This window comes from Perognathus longimembris, chromosome 17 (assembly GCF_023159225.1).
Source record: "Perognathus longimembris pacificus isolate PPM17 chromosome 17, ASM2315922v1, whole genome shotgun sequence".
Classification (NCBI taxonomy): Eukaryota; Metazoa; Chordata; class Mammalia; order Rodentia; family Heteromyidae; genus Perognathus; species Perognathus longimembris.
In genome coordinates, this window is record NC_063177.1 from 48,272,887 (window position 1) to 48,287,281 (window position 14,395).

Consider the following 14,395-nt stretch of genomic DNA (forward strand, 5'->3'; position numbering starts at 1 on the left):
GTGCTCTGCCACTTGAGCCACACTGTCACAGTGGTTAATTGGCGATAAGAGTATCACTGGACTTTCCTCCCTGAGCTGGCTTTGAACCATGATCCTCAGATCTCAGCTCCTGAGTAGCTAGGATTACAGGCATGAGTCACTATTGCCTGGTAGCTAATTTTTCTTAGGTGCAGGGACCATATATATATATATATATATATATATATATATATATATATATATATATATATATTCTTACTCCACAATGCAGTAACCCATGGAGTACTCACCAGGATAGACTATGCTTGCTCCTTTGGTAGTTTGTATACCTCAGGTTCTCTGTCAGATAAGTGAGGTTCACCTTCCCAGAATCCCCAGGCTTCTGTGTACCAGAATCTTTGATCTCTGGTGATCGGCATAGTATTTGGAAGAGTCATGATGGATCAATAAGGGGACCTCCACCACAGGCTTCATTCAGCATTGTCTGTTCTGGAACTTGTGAAGGTGGTAGCCAAGGAGTTCCCAGGGATGTTGCAAACAAATGCCACCTGCGCTTCTCCAGTGTTTTCAAATTCTATGGATCTCACATCTTCTGCTGCATTTTATCTATCCTTGGCACGCTCTGTCTCACTCCAGACACCATGCCCTTCTGCTCTGGGGAGGTAGCCCAGAGCTCATGCTTGACACAATCCTTAAGTGAGCCTAGAAGTAGAATTCATAGTAGAGGCTGACGAGTGATTCATAATGTCTGGGTATAGGGAATCAGTCATTGCAAAGTCTTGCAAAGACAAGGTTGACAGGCATTCTCAAGCTGTTTCTCTCTGGCCGGCAAATAGTCTGTTGTTTTTGAAGGAGTATTTGTCTAGACTATACAGAGATTGTTGAGAATGGCACGTGGTGGGAGTAGTGGGAATAGAGTTGAAAGTCCCTATAGGAGGGTCTTTTCTATATGAAGAAGAGTTGGGATGGCCAATGACATAATGGATGATAGCTGTGATTGATAAATACAGGTTGATCCTGTTTCCTTTTGGGTTAAGAAGGCTAGATTTTCTTCAAAATGATAATAATGTGATGGCATAAATTTGGTAGTCTTTTTTTTTTTTTCCAGTTCTGGGGATCACACTCAGTGCCTGGGAACTGTCCCTGAGCCTCTTTGTGCTTAAGGCTAGCACTCTGCCACTTGAGCCACAGCACCACTTCCAGCTTTTTCTGAGTAGTTGGAGAGAAGAGTCTCATGGATTTTTCTGTCTGGGCTGGCTTCAAACTGCGACCCTCAGATCTCAGCCTTCTGAGTAGCTCACAGGTGTGAGCCACTGGAGCCCAGTGGTAACTTTACATTTATTAGATATTTAGTATATTCCAGATCTAAAATTAGGACTAATACCTTATGAGCATGTGTGGCCATTTTCAAGAAGGAAAGTTGGAGTAAGAACAACAGATGTTTGCAGATAGATATGCTCCCCAAGGTGGAAGGTTCCCCCATTTAAGGGATTTTTGCCTGCTTCTCTACAAATCCAGGGAGCCCGAAGTGACAAGAAGCTGTTGCTCCAAGAATATGATGCTTTGGCTTTTATAGGGGCTGTATATTGATGACAAGCATCTAATTAGCAACTAGATCAGTACTGAGACAAGTGGCAATTCCAATGTAACTTAATTGATTTCAATGAGATCAAATAAAATCTCAATTTAGGCATGTAATAAGCTCAACAACCTATTGTTTTAGATAAAACAGAGAAAGAGAATATTTTCATTATCATGGAAAATTGCGTTGGACTACAAGTAACACTACAGAATGTGGAAATGTTCATGGCTGGAGATGGGGAATAATTCAAAGAAGGGGCTTCTGATGCACCCCGTAACCGTTTAGAAAGGGTATTTCAGGGAAGCTGTACCTGAGGTGACTTGAAAATAACTCTGGATTAGAAAAGTAAGCAAAAGCAAGAGAGAGTTCAGGAGGCAGAATCCAGGATGGATGGGCATTCTAGACTGAGGGCTCAGGCTCTGCTGTGGCCTGTGGAATGGCATAGATTTATAACACTAAAGGGTAAGGTACACAGAAGGTTTAAAAAGAGGCAAGCCTGGAGAGCTGGCTTATTCAGATAACAAAAGAGGTATGGAGCTGGGCATCAGTGGCCCATGCTTGTCATCTTAGTTTACTCTGGAGGCTCAGAGCTGAGGATTATGGTTTGAAGCCAGCATGGGCAGGAAAGTCCTTGAGACTCTTATCTCCAATTAACTACCCCCAAACCGGAAGTAGCTCTGTGGGTCAAAGTGGTAGAGAGCTAGTCTTGGGCACAAGAGCTCAGGGACAGCACCCAGGCTCTGAATTTAAGTGCCATGACCTACCAAAAGAAAAGTTTGGGTTTCCCTCTTGGGCATGAAGGTTGCGTTGAAGGATTCTTTTAAGGATATCTCAGGGATGATTTAGGTAACCTGTATCTTACAAAGATTGCCCTAGAAAGTTTGTGAGTGGTGGGTGAATGGGAGAGCACTTGAGAAGAAGGTAGATTTACTCAGCCTTTGTGTTTTCTCTAAACAAAGGGAACAATTATGAGAAAAAGGTTTAGGAAGTCTTGGTTGTTATTTATGAGGAGCAAGAAAGGAGAAGGAAAAACATGAGATGACCATTAAAAGTCTGGTGTATAGCTGGGAACCAGAAACCTATGCTTGTGATTTTAGCTACTCGGGAACCTGAGATCTGAGGATACCAGTTTGAAGCCAATCTGGGCAGGAAAAGTCCATGAGACTCTTTTCTCCAAGTAACCACCTCCTGACATAGAACTGTGGTTCAGGTCATAGAGCATTATCCTTGAGTAAAAACATGAAGGGATAGCACCCAGGCACTGAGTTCAAGCCCCAGTATTCACACACACACACACACACACACACACACACACACACACACACACACACACACACACAGTCTGGTGTATATGAGTCTGTGGAAGATAAAAACCAATAACCAAGATCTTAAAATAGGAAGATAGGTTTTGGAAGACTGATGAGTGATACCTTTGGTCTTGCACAAGTTGAATTTGGATACACTGGGACTTCCAGCTGGAAAGATACAGTAGACTGTAATACAGGTCTAGTGTTTGAATGAAAGAATTATATTACTGAAATAAATTTGAAATAATAACTTTTGGTATTGGTTGAAAGATGGTGTCCCTAAGGGGGCATGTAACATGAGAAGAATTCAGTGTAATCTTGAAGATAAAGAGAAAGATAAGCCTACTCTCAAAAAAAAAAATAAAGATCCCCAACAAGATGCAGCCATACTACAGATATTCCAGAATTCACAATTGGGAGAGGGAAGAAAAGGGTACAGATACATTTAGTAAGGAGAATATCATTGCTATTTTTAGGAACCCATATCTCAGAGACATGGCATGTAGGAATTTTGGCTCATTTTAACAAGATAGATTCTTTGACCAAGGATATTGAAAGTTGTCTCTAAATTCAATGTTAATGGGCATCCATTCTCTTCCATGATTTCTCCGAAAGCATTATTATACTTGTGTGATATCCAACTTCAGTTTTCAGTCTCTTGATATTTGTGTTTCTAAGCACTTTACATTAATATGGATTCTCTTTCCTTCTGCACACTTGGTGTTTCTTAAGAGCTACAGTTATGTGTTTCATCTTCTTTAAAAAGTCTTACTCTAACCTTAAATAAAAGTATTTCACATTTTAGGAGTGCTAGAGAAGATACTTTGGAGCTTGGTTTTACAAAGCAAATCTCAGTAACTCCTGCAAGATTTTTGACTCAAGGCCATCATGAATAAATTTAGAGCCATTTGTCTCAAAGAGCCAGAGCCCCTCTGACATGGAAAGATGAGTTTTAGTTTGAAAGATGAACTTTTTAAAGCTACCCTGTATCCTCCAAGGGTGAAGATTTGGCCACTTGGGATTATTCCAAAGTGGAGCTTTAAAGAGATTAATAACCTAAAGTTTACCAACAAGAGGATTACAAAAGACTGTCAAAATATGCTTATGCAATATAATGATCATTAGAAATAACAACAAAGTTAGAATTTACTGAATACCTTTGATATTAGCTGCAATTTGTTTTTAGTTTTCAATTTTTGTGTTGTTTTTGTTTTTGTCAGTCCTGGGGCTTGAACTCAGGGTCTGGGCAGTGTCCCTGAACTTCTTTTGCTCAAGGCTAGCACTCTACTACTTGAGCCAAGTGCCACTTCCAACTTTTTCTGTGTACATGTTACTGAGGAATTGAACCCAGGGCTTCATGTGCGCTAGGCAAGCACTCTACCACTAAGCCACATTCCCAGCCCCTCACTTAAAAAAAATACATTTTATTGTAAAGGTGATGTACAGCAGAAGGGTTACAGTTACATAAGTAAGGTGATGAGTACGTTTCTTTCTGAACAGTGTTACCCCCTCCCTCATTTCTCCCACTTTTTCCTGTCTCCCTTCCCTCTCAAGCTGTAAAGTTCATTTCCAACATAAATGAATCTATGCAGAGTAATAAACTCCAAATTGCTTTATGTCATTTATTTTTTTCAAATAATCCTATGTCTATTGTATATAGAAAAACAAACAAACAGAAAGCTAAACATGTACAGATATTTGGTTATGCAAGATCCTAGGCTCTGAATCTCAGCTACTATACGACATTTGTATGACCCCCTATATGCAAGTTGGTTCTGTGCTTTCCTCTCAGTGGTACTAAAACAGCAGAACTTTGAAAATGATGAACCAAGGGTTGACAAGTTAAATAAATTTGTCCTGGTTTATGTAGTTCATAATGAGAATCATCATTCCAACTGAAGTGTTAGATTCAAGACCCTTTCTCATCCCCCTGACCCTTTTATTTTTGCTGGCTCCCAGAGATCTATCCTTATAACCATCAATGTCCTCATGGATAAGGACATTAGAGAGCTTCAAGGTTGGCTAGGATACAGAGATTATGATCTCATTCATTTTCCAGATGTGTTCAAAACCTGGGCCTCTGTCATCTTGGTATCAGGCTACAGAAGGTTATCTGAGAAAAAGCACTGATATTATTGCGATTGCCCTGCAGAACCAACAGAACTCATGCAAAACATCTGAACTTTACCTATAAATATTATTTTAATAGAGGGAATGTACTTATAGGTGTATAGCCTTTCTCATATAAAAAGCTATTTCCTCATTTTAATGATTTTAATTACACAAAATGATTCTTAAAACAGTGATTCTTAAAACAGATAACTGTTTTAATGTCTCAGATATTACAAACACACAACAGATCATCCTCATCTTTAACCTGATCCAGGGTGGATTGCAATGACTCTACTTTATGCTAAGCTGGGAGGGAAGCTTGGGTGGTGATGGATACTTCACTTCCTTTTTTTTTTTAATTCTTGATATAGTAGATGCAGAAGAAAAAGGCAAAGGGAAAGCTTTTCATATGAATCTATGAAACACCATTCCAATCTGAGTAATGGCAGATGATGAAACTTCCAATAAGTTTCAGGCTTATCCAATAGCTGGCTCAGGGGCCATATGTATGTAAAATTGAGCTCCTGTCCAAGATTTTTGCAAAACAGAACTTTCTAGAAGTTGCACATCTGTTGAAAGAACACAGCATTCTAGCAATATGTATCCAGAAGCAATATATAAAACCTGCCAGTGCTTTTTGTTCTTTCTTTCCAATTTGCTTTTCCAAATGGGTTTGCTTTTGGAAGCAATGGGGTAGAGGGTGGGTAGAAATCAGTAGAAATGTCTTTTTTAAACACTCTAAGTCCATTGGGTTGCCTTCTACTCTTTGATTTTGGGTCCATCTTAATTTCTCAGCATTTGGAAACAGATTTCTTTTCTGTTGAGAGGAAAAGAACTTCAATCCAAAGTGTTTCATCTTCCTTAACAGCAGATTTCTGAGGTCATCCTTGCAGATAATGGTAATTTGGTTTTTAAAGCTAACAGGCCATTTTCTTCATATCTACCTAACAGATTATTGCTCTGTAATCTTACAGATGTTGCTAATGTCAATCTACCCTTCACCTTCCCCACCAACAAACACACTGAAGTCTTTGTAATATTAAAAAAAACAAACCAGCCTGCCCCTTTATCCTTGACTATCCTTATACCTCATGTCCCATTGGTTTGAAGTGATAACAGTGCTCTCAACTCCATACCAAATCATTTCTTTGGGAGCATCACTTGAGTTTCTAGTATCACCCAAATTTAGAGTCAAGGAGAGGAGAAAACAAAGCAGGGTTGCATTTCAGCACTACTGTGTTAAGGGTTGTTGCATGTATGACATGCAAATGGCCAAGGCACTTACAGATAATTAGTTTAGCTGGCATCTGGTCTTCAAGATTCAATAAAGAGAACTAACATGCCACCACACTTGTATGTTTTTCATTAGCACAGAATCCCAATGGCCCACCATGTCCCCATTCCCTCTGGTCCCCTGATGGAAACATCGAGCTTTTCCTTCCCAGGTTTCCCCATTCTCCCTTAGATGAGCTGTCTTCCCAGCAAGGCCATTTCTTTCACTGAACACATTCAAATCCTTGCCCTTGTGAAGCTTCAGGGCCAGAATTCTGATTCTCAGGGGTCAGGCCCATTCTGTGGGTTTTCTCTTAGGCTCAGTCCTTCTCTCTTTGTGTGGATGATGTGACCTGCTCAATCCATCACTGGGATGTGATTTAAACGTCTTCTTCACCACTCAGCCCTCACCTGGCTCTTCATACTTGTGTGACACAGGGTCACTCGCTGCTAGTTTCTGTGGGTGTTGGCCTTCTTCTAGAAAAATTGACATCAGTATCATTTTGTTTTTTAGTTGCACCAGAGGTAAAGGCTCTATTGTCAAGTAGGAACACAATGGAGTTTTGCATAACAAAATACCATTCCCCAATAATTGCAAGCACTCATTGTCTTGCTCTTATTTCATGCTCTTACTTGTGATTCTAGAGGCGCTCACAAAACAGTGCAAGGTTTGCAGCTGAGGAATTCATTATAATATTCAACAGTACTCATTGCTCTCCAATTTGAATATATTGCCAGTGCATGGTATATGATATTAATCCGTGACAATAATGACTAGGTAGATTAAGAACCTTGGAAATGTAAATGATTAAAGGTTAAAAAACAATACATGTATATACGTATACATATATACATATTTGTGCATATATATTCAAATTTATTTATTGTTGATTCATGACTTCACTATGATGTCCTTAAACTTATAATCCTCTTACTTCACTCTTCCGAATGCTCAGATTATAGGCATGTACCACCATGCTCAGCTTAATTAAAAAGTAATTAATACATACTTTTGAGAACTGTGAAGGAAAATTTTGCTTTTGGAAACAATTAATTTCTTTGCACCTCCCATTTGATTTTATTTTTTACCATGGGAATATAGCTAAATTTGTAAACCTTGAATAAAATTGTATTTTATGCTTTAAACATTTTCACTGTTTCCTCTTCCTAGGTCTATGGTCAATTCCCAGTCTTATGACAACCTAAAATTTATATATTTCTTGTGTTCTCATCCAGAAAGTCTACTAGACATAATTGAAAGACAGAGTTGTAAAATAACGCTTCACTTTTACTATTGTATGAGGCCCTAAAAATGTTAAGAGCAAGATTTCTTGGTAAATTACTCCAGAAATTTAAAAATAAAAATTGTTATCCCAAGTATTTATTCTGTGCTGATATTGGGATTTGAACTTAAGGCCACATGCTCTTGCTTGGCCTTTTCTGCTCAAGGCTGGTTTCCTACCACTTGAGACACATCTCTATTTCTGGCTTTTTGCTGGCCAATTGGATATAAATATCTTTCGGATTTGTCTGCTGACTTCAAACTGTGATCCCTAGATCTTAGCCCCCCTGAATAGCTAGGATGACAGGCATAAGCAATCAATGCTTGGCTTTACAATTGTTTTTGCGAGGGGTGGAGGAGCAAGTGAGTCTTTTTCTTTTTTTTTACTTCATCTTAAGACATTTCTTGTTATATTTATAACACTCATTTACATGTACACAGTAAACAGTATCATATCCACCCACTAAATTTTCCTTAGAAATGTGGAGAGAATTGTGATAGTTACACATTTTTGTCCTCATATTTCTCAGTCCCTATCTCTCTACTATATAGGAAAGTATTTCTGTATTTTTGCAGGTTAGGTTCTCATTTTCTTGACTATGATTTAACTCAAATTTTGTTTGGCTTGTGTTCCAGCAAAGTCCCTGTGTGGAGAGTAAAGCAGCTCAGCTGGCTTAGAAAGCTGAGTTTTGTACCCTAAGACTAAGACTCTGCCATGATGGCTAGGGGCTTAGTTCCCTCCCTCTCCAACCCCCCCTTCCTCCCTCCCCCCACCCTGCCTGGCCCCACTATGAAATTGAGAGCCACTGATTCCAAATTACCACATAGACATCCTATAATGGTTTCTTGAAAACAACTTTGAGTTCCTTAGTAGGCAGGGATGGGGGTATGCTCTCTATAAACAGAATTGTTATAAAAATATTTTTTTCATTAAGACTTTGGATGCCCTTAAAAGTCCAGGCTACCTAATGGATGGTCATGGGGGGCAGGGAGGGTGTGTGGATTTATAGATAGTCATTTGTAAAAGCACATCCAAGCCTACTCAGATACTAAACAAACACAGATGCGCAAACGAGATGATGAAATTTCCCAACAATAGCACAGTGTGTACCTGTGCTGTTGATGGAAGGGGCTGATTTCTCATAACTTGAATTATTCTCGTTCTCTAGCATACATGTGAGACTTAAACTGCCTGAGCTAGAAGGCAATGGAATAGAGATCTTTAAAAACAAAGTTCTTAACAATGCTCCAAAGAAAAGAAAAATTAAGAGCAGATTGTTTGAAACGGGATGGACATTGACTTTTAGCCTTTAAAGAGACTTCTTTCTTTGCAATGCTGGGGACTGAACTTGGGCCTTCATCTAAGCTAGGAAAGTGACTGACCTGCCACTGAGCCATACCGGCAGCCTCAGTGATTTAAAAGCCTCATGGAGACAAACCTAGCCATCCAAATGTACATCCTTTCACAATTTCCTGTGGATTTTGTGAATTGCTATAGAAAGACAATTAAGCTCTCAGGTAGGGAGGGCACATTGAGAGATGCCCAGGATTTCATTTAGATAGAGTGAACTCTCCTGGAAGAGTCACTTCATAATACAAACAAGCAGACGTTGATCAAAGATCCTGATTTGGGGTTTGTATTGGTTTGTCTTCCGTTAAGACCGTGGATGAATGACACAAATGCGTGGAGACTTTAACAATAACAATAAGCATTTTGATTTAGATTATCTACACCGGTGGCCTCTTCTCCCAAATTCCCCAAATTGTTACTCAACCTTCTTCCCAAATCTCCCTCAGACTGGCCATCTTCTGTTACCATTTGGCAAAAGCTTTCTACCCTAAATGTTCCTGTCTTGCACAATGGCAATGGTACCCATAAGGTCTCAATCAAATTGTCATGTGAATTATCTTACATTTCATGAAGAAGTTAAAAATAAACTGGATGGGGATTGGAAAAACCATTTCCTATCATCAACTTCAAGTAGTCTCCACGTGCAGTCATTCCAGCATGGTTTCATCTACTTCCTAACCTATCCTTGATTTCTCTGTTGAGTCTTCTTTGTCACAGTGACTCAGGCCACTCGCCTATTGCCCAATCCTTGTTACGACTTGGGAGGTTGTTGTGGTTGGGTTGTGTTTAATATCTTGCCCAATCTTTCCATTTTTAGTTCCAGACTATTGCTTTTAACCACGTTCAACTATCCCATTCTTTATAGAATGACACAGTATTGTATACAATCTCACTTGAGTATTGTTGTTGTTCAATCTAATTCCAGAATGGCTGCATCACACATGCAAACTCTCCAAAAAAAAAAAAAATCCCAAGTGAGAGATTGTTGTATAATTTCTTTTCTCTTTTCTTCCTTCCTTTCTTTCTTTCTTCCTTCCTTCCTTCCTCCCTTCCTCCCTCCCTCCCTCCCCTTTCTGTTCTTTATCTCTTTCTTTCCCTCCTTCCCTCTCTCCCTCCCTCCCATTTTTGTTCTTTATCTCTTTCTTTCCCTCCTTCCTTCCTTCCCTCCCCTTTCTCCCTTCCCTCCCTCTCTCCTTCCTCTCTCTCTCTCTTTCTCTCTCTCTCTCTGTGTGTGTGTGTGTGTGTGTGTGTGTGTGTGTGTGTGTGTGTGTGTGTGTATGTGCCAGTCCTGGGGCTTGAACTCAGGGCCTTGATGCTGTGATTGAAGCTAGCACTCTACCACTGGAGTCACTCCACTTCCAGCTTTATTTGGGTGGTTCATTGGAGATACCAGTCTCACAGACATCCCTGCCCATGCTAGCTTCAAATCATGATCCTTAAATCACAGCATGCGAAGTAGCTAGGATTATAGGTGTGAACCACCAGCACCTAATTTACAACTTCTTTTTATCTTTGTTTTTTTGGGAATCCAGCATTATTACTACACTGATTTCATAGAAGATCTTGGGATATAGGGGACATTGAATTTTTCGGTGAATGAGGAAACTGAGGGCAAGTTAGCCTCTCAGGGGTCATCCAGTGAGCCACCGATGCTGCTAGCAGCTTGAATTCATTACTGACCGACTCTCAGACCCACTTCTGTCTATTTTACTATGGTCTCCCGACAAATCAGCTTTATTACAGTCTCATACATATTTCCAGTCATCCATCTCTCCAAGTCATACTGTCATCAGTCTTAAGATTCCAGTTTTCCTCAAAATTCTTTTTAATGTTTTACTGGTAGGTTCCTACTGTTGTAACCTCCTGTTGAAGTTTCAAATTGCTTAAGAAAAGTAAGCATCTGGCTGTAGCCCATCTACCCTGTGCCTCCTCCCTGGGGAAGCGCACATTCATTGGCATGGCACCGTTTCTCTTTATGTGTGATACAACTAAAACATCACTCACAACGTGAGACTTTCTGTCCTCAGAAACCTTAGGAAATTCATTAAGTAAACACACTTTATTCTGAGTTCCAAGAAATAGGTTTTAATCTTTCCAAACCCTTTAACAGTCAAATAAACACTGTTAATATAGTTAGAATACATTTCCTGTGAGCTCCTGTTCCTATTCAAAACATTTATAAAGTATTATGTAATTATCACTCATTCCTATCCTGGTAATTCTTAAACACATGCAAACATTTTAAGTGTTTGAGTTGGTTGTTACTCGTTGGTCATTTAGCCAGAATTATCCTGTGTTGATTATCTGTTGCCGATTGCTTGAAAATGTGGGTGGTGAGGAATTCTGCAAGTTCTTTCCTCTTATTCAAATTATGTTGCATTTGTTTGATACCCTCCTGCTTGTTGCCTATGTGAGTAAAAATATAACCAAATATAGCAAGTGATTATATATATATATATATATATATATATATATATATATATATATACATGCCCCAGTGAAATTTCATGATCAGCTTCTATCCTGGATTTAAACAGACTGGATTCAATCCTGACTGGATGTGAGGTAATGGAAGCTCCATTTTCAGAAATATTTGGGCATAATTTTGAATATTTCATTCATTCATGTAAGCCTTGTTTTTATTCAGAGAGCTTTGCATGTCACATACTTATTTAAATTTGGGTAAGCAAGTATCATAATTATATCCAACAACAATAAGAAATAACATTGGAAAAGGGACCATGATCACTTTCATCTCTACCTACTAATTTCCTTTTTTCCTTAATTAATAACAGTTGCTTCTCAAACACATTTGCCCTATTGAGCCAGCAGCTGCATAAATCATTTTAGAAAATGGTCAGGAATGCAGAAAAGCCCTAAACACACCCTTTTTTGTTGCTTTACTTTTCTTCTAAGGGAATAGAATGCACACAGGTGCAGCTAGGGTTTTCATAGTGTTAATTTGGGGGCTTATATTAAAATTCTGTCAACTTGCTGAGCCTAATAGAAATTTTAAACTAAACATAAAGCTGTAAGTCTTCAATATCTCTTGGATGCCTTTCTTTACACCACAACAAGTGGCTCATCTAATATTTCTGATTTCATGTTTTTGTTTTGTATAAGGGACTCATGGTAGATTGCTTCAATTGAGCTTAGTAGGGAGGGAAGAAAGAAAGAAGAAGGAAAGGAAAGAAAAGAGGAGGAAGAGAAGGGAAAGGAGGGAGGGAGGAGGAAAAGGGAAGGAGGAAGGAAATGGATACTAAAAGAGAGGGAGAGAAGGAAAGAGAGAGAGTAAGATCATAGGTCATAAGATATAGTATGGTAGTTTGAGTTCTGGAATGTCTCATGTCACTATTAAAGGCTTGGTTCCCATCTTGGCACCGTTTGGAAGCAATGAAAACGTTATGAGCTGGTGCCCAGGGAGAGATTGTTAGGTCACTGGGGATATGAGAATGTGGGATCTTGGTCTCTTCGTTTCTTTTCTGCTTCATGGACATGAGGTGCATGATTTTACTCTGCTTAAAGCTCCCATAAGGCTACAGGTTGAAAGCCAACGAGACCAATTCATTGTAGACTGGAATCTTTGAAACCAGGCAGAGGGAGAAGTATGTATACTCTCTCTCTCTCTCTCTCTCTCTCTCTCTCTCTCTCTCTCTGTCACACACACACAAACACACAGAAAGTGAGTACAAATTAAACTTTCATGTGTCTTTTCTTACAAGGGCACTAATCTCATTATGAAGGCCCATCCCCATTCGGTGATCTGCATTCAGTGACCTCCTATAGTAGCTAGATCCTGGCTATGGTGGTCATATTTATACTACGCATGTTTGGGAACACTTTAAATCAAATTAATATTGTTCCCCATACCATTACTATAGAACACCTTGTGTAACAAATGATAACTAAACCATTCTAGGTGTGAATATAATTTGGCTGACAAAAGGAATTGGATTGAGAATATGAACACAAGGGCTTTAGAAATGGGAAAGCCCTTGGAGAATATCTCACCCAGCAAACTGATGCCCTATGTGAGAAAAACAAGTCTCCATATTGAAGACATCCAGAGGCTGATTGGAGGAATTTCAGTATTGAGGGTGGACAGTAGGTGGAAGATAGAGCCAAGTGGATTTCTTCATGCCATTCGTTGTTCTTCAAAAGTTCAGGTACACTTTTTTTATGTAGTGGATATATATGTAGCATTTCTTTAAGCAGATTTCGATTAGCTGTGCAGGTTCACACCTATTATCCTAGCTACTTATGAGGCTGAGAGTGGGAGGATTGTGAATTGAAGCCAAGTTGGGTAAAATAATTTGAGAGAGATTTTATCTCAATAGGAACAAGCTGGGTGCTGGAGGTATAGGTAGGTCTGTCATCCTAGCTCAGGCAAGATGTGTAAATTGGAGGATCACAGTCCAAGCTGGTCATATCAAGATGGAAAACTCTATCACAAAATAAGTAGATCAAAGGAAAACAAAAGTGCTAAGGGGCATGGCTCAAGTGGAAGAATAGCTGGCTACCAAGCGGCAAGCCCTGAGTTCAAATGTTAGCACCATCAAAACTGTGTTAAACTAATAATGGAACTTTCAGAAGACTTAAATGAATGGGCATAGTCCTGTCCTTGAAACCCGATAGCATTGGGGTAAAATGAACAGCACAGCTCTGGGTGAGCCAATCAATCCCAATGAAACTCGGTCTCTTGAAAACGATATATAAGAATATATATAAATCAGGATGTTGGGAGGGTGGAAAGAAATAAAGAGGCAGCCTCTGAGCTCTTGGCGATGTCATTTTATGGTGGTACCTTTAGTTGCCCTAGAAGTATTTAATCAGCTAGCATAGTCTCCAAACAGTAGCTTTCAAAATAAGCACATCCATTTGATCGTCCTTGGCTGCTTTGCATAAAAAAGTTTGGTGGCATGAACTTCTTCACTGAATGAATGGAAATTTGTTATCCCAAATAGGGAAAATAATAGCCACCATGATAATTTATCTTTTGGCTTTCAGCGGCTGCCCTCGCATCCTTCGCATAAAAATTTCACAACAATCCAACTGAGCAAAGGGCAAGCCTGGCTCTTTCCATCTCACAGATTAAGAAATGGAAACATAGGAATTGAAAAACCCCTTCATCAAAGCTAATCAAAGTCTTACTCTTGTTCACTAACCCCGCTCCTGGCCCCCACCCCTTTCCCCACCTCTGGGTTTTGTTGTCTCACAGCTGGACTTAATATTCTTATATGTAAGACTTCTCACTTGATATCCTTAACTACTCCTGAACCAAGGAGTATTTAGATAAATGTCAGTCCCCTTGCCACCGCCCACTCCCCAACATATCCTATGAGGCTTCCAAAAGTGTAATGTCTGGGTTGGCTTGGCTTGAAATTTCCCTCCTATTATATTTCTCCTTGCTGCCAGCTTTTTTATTCCATTAACTTTTCCATTCAAGGCGAGTTGTGCTCTCCACTAGAACCATATACCGCCCCCCCCATTTCCAGTTTTCTGCTGGTTCA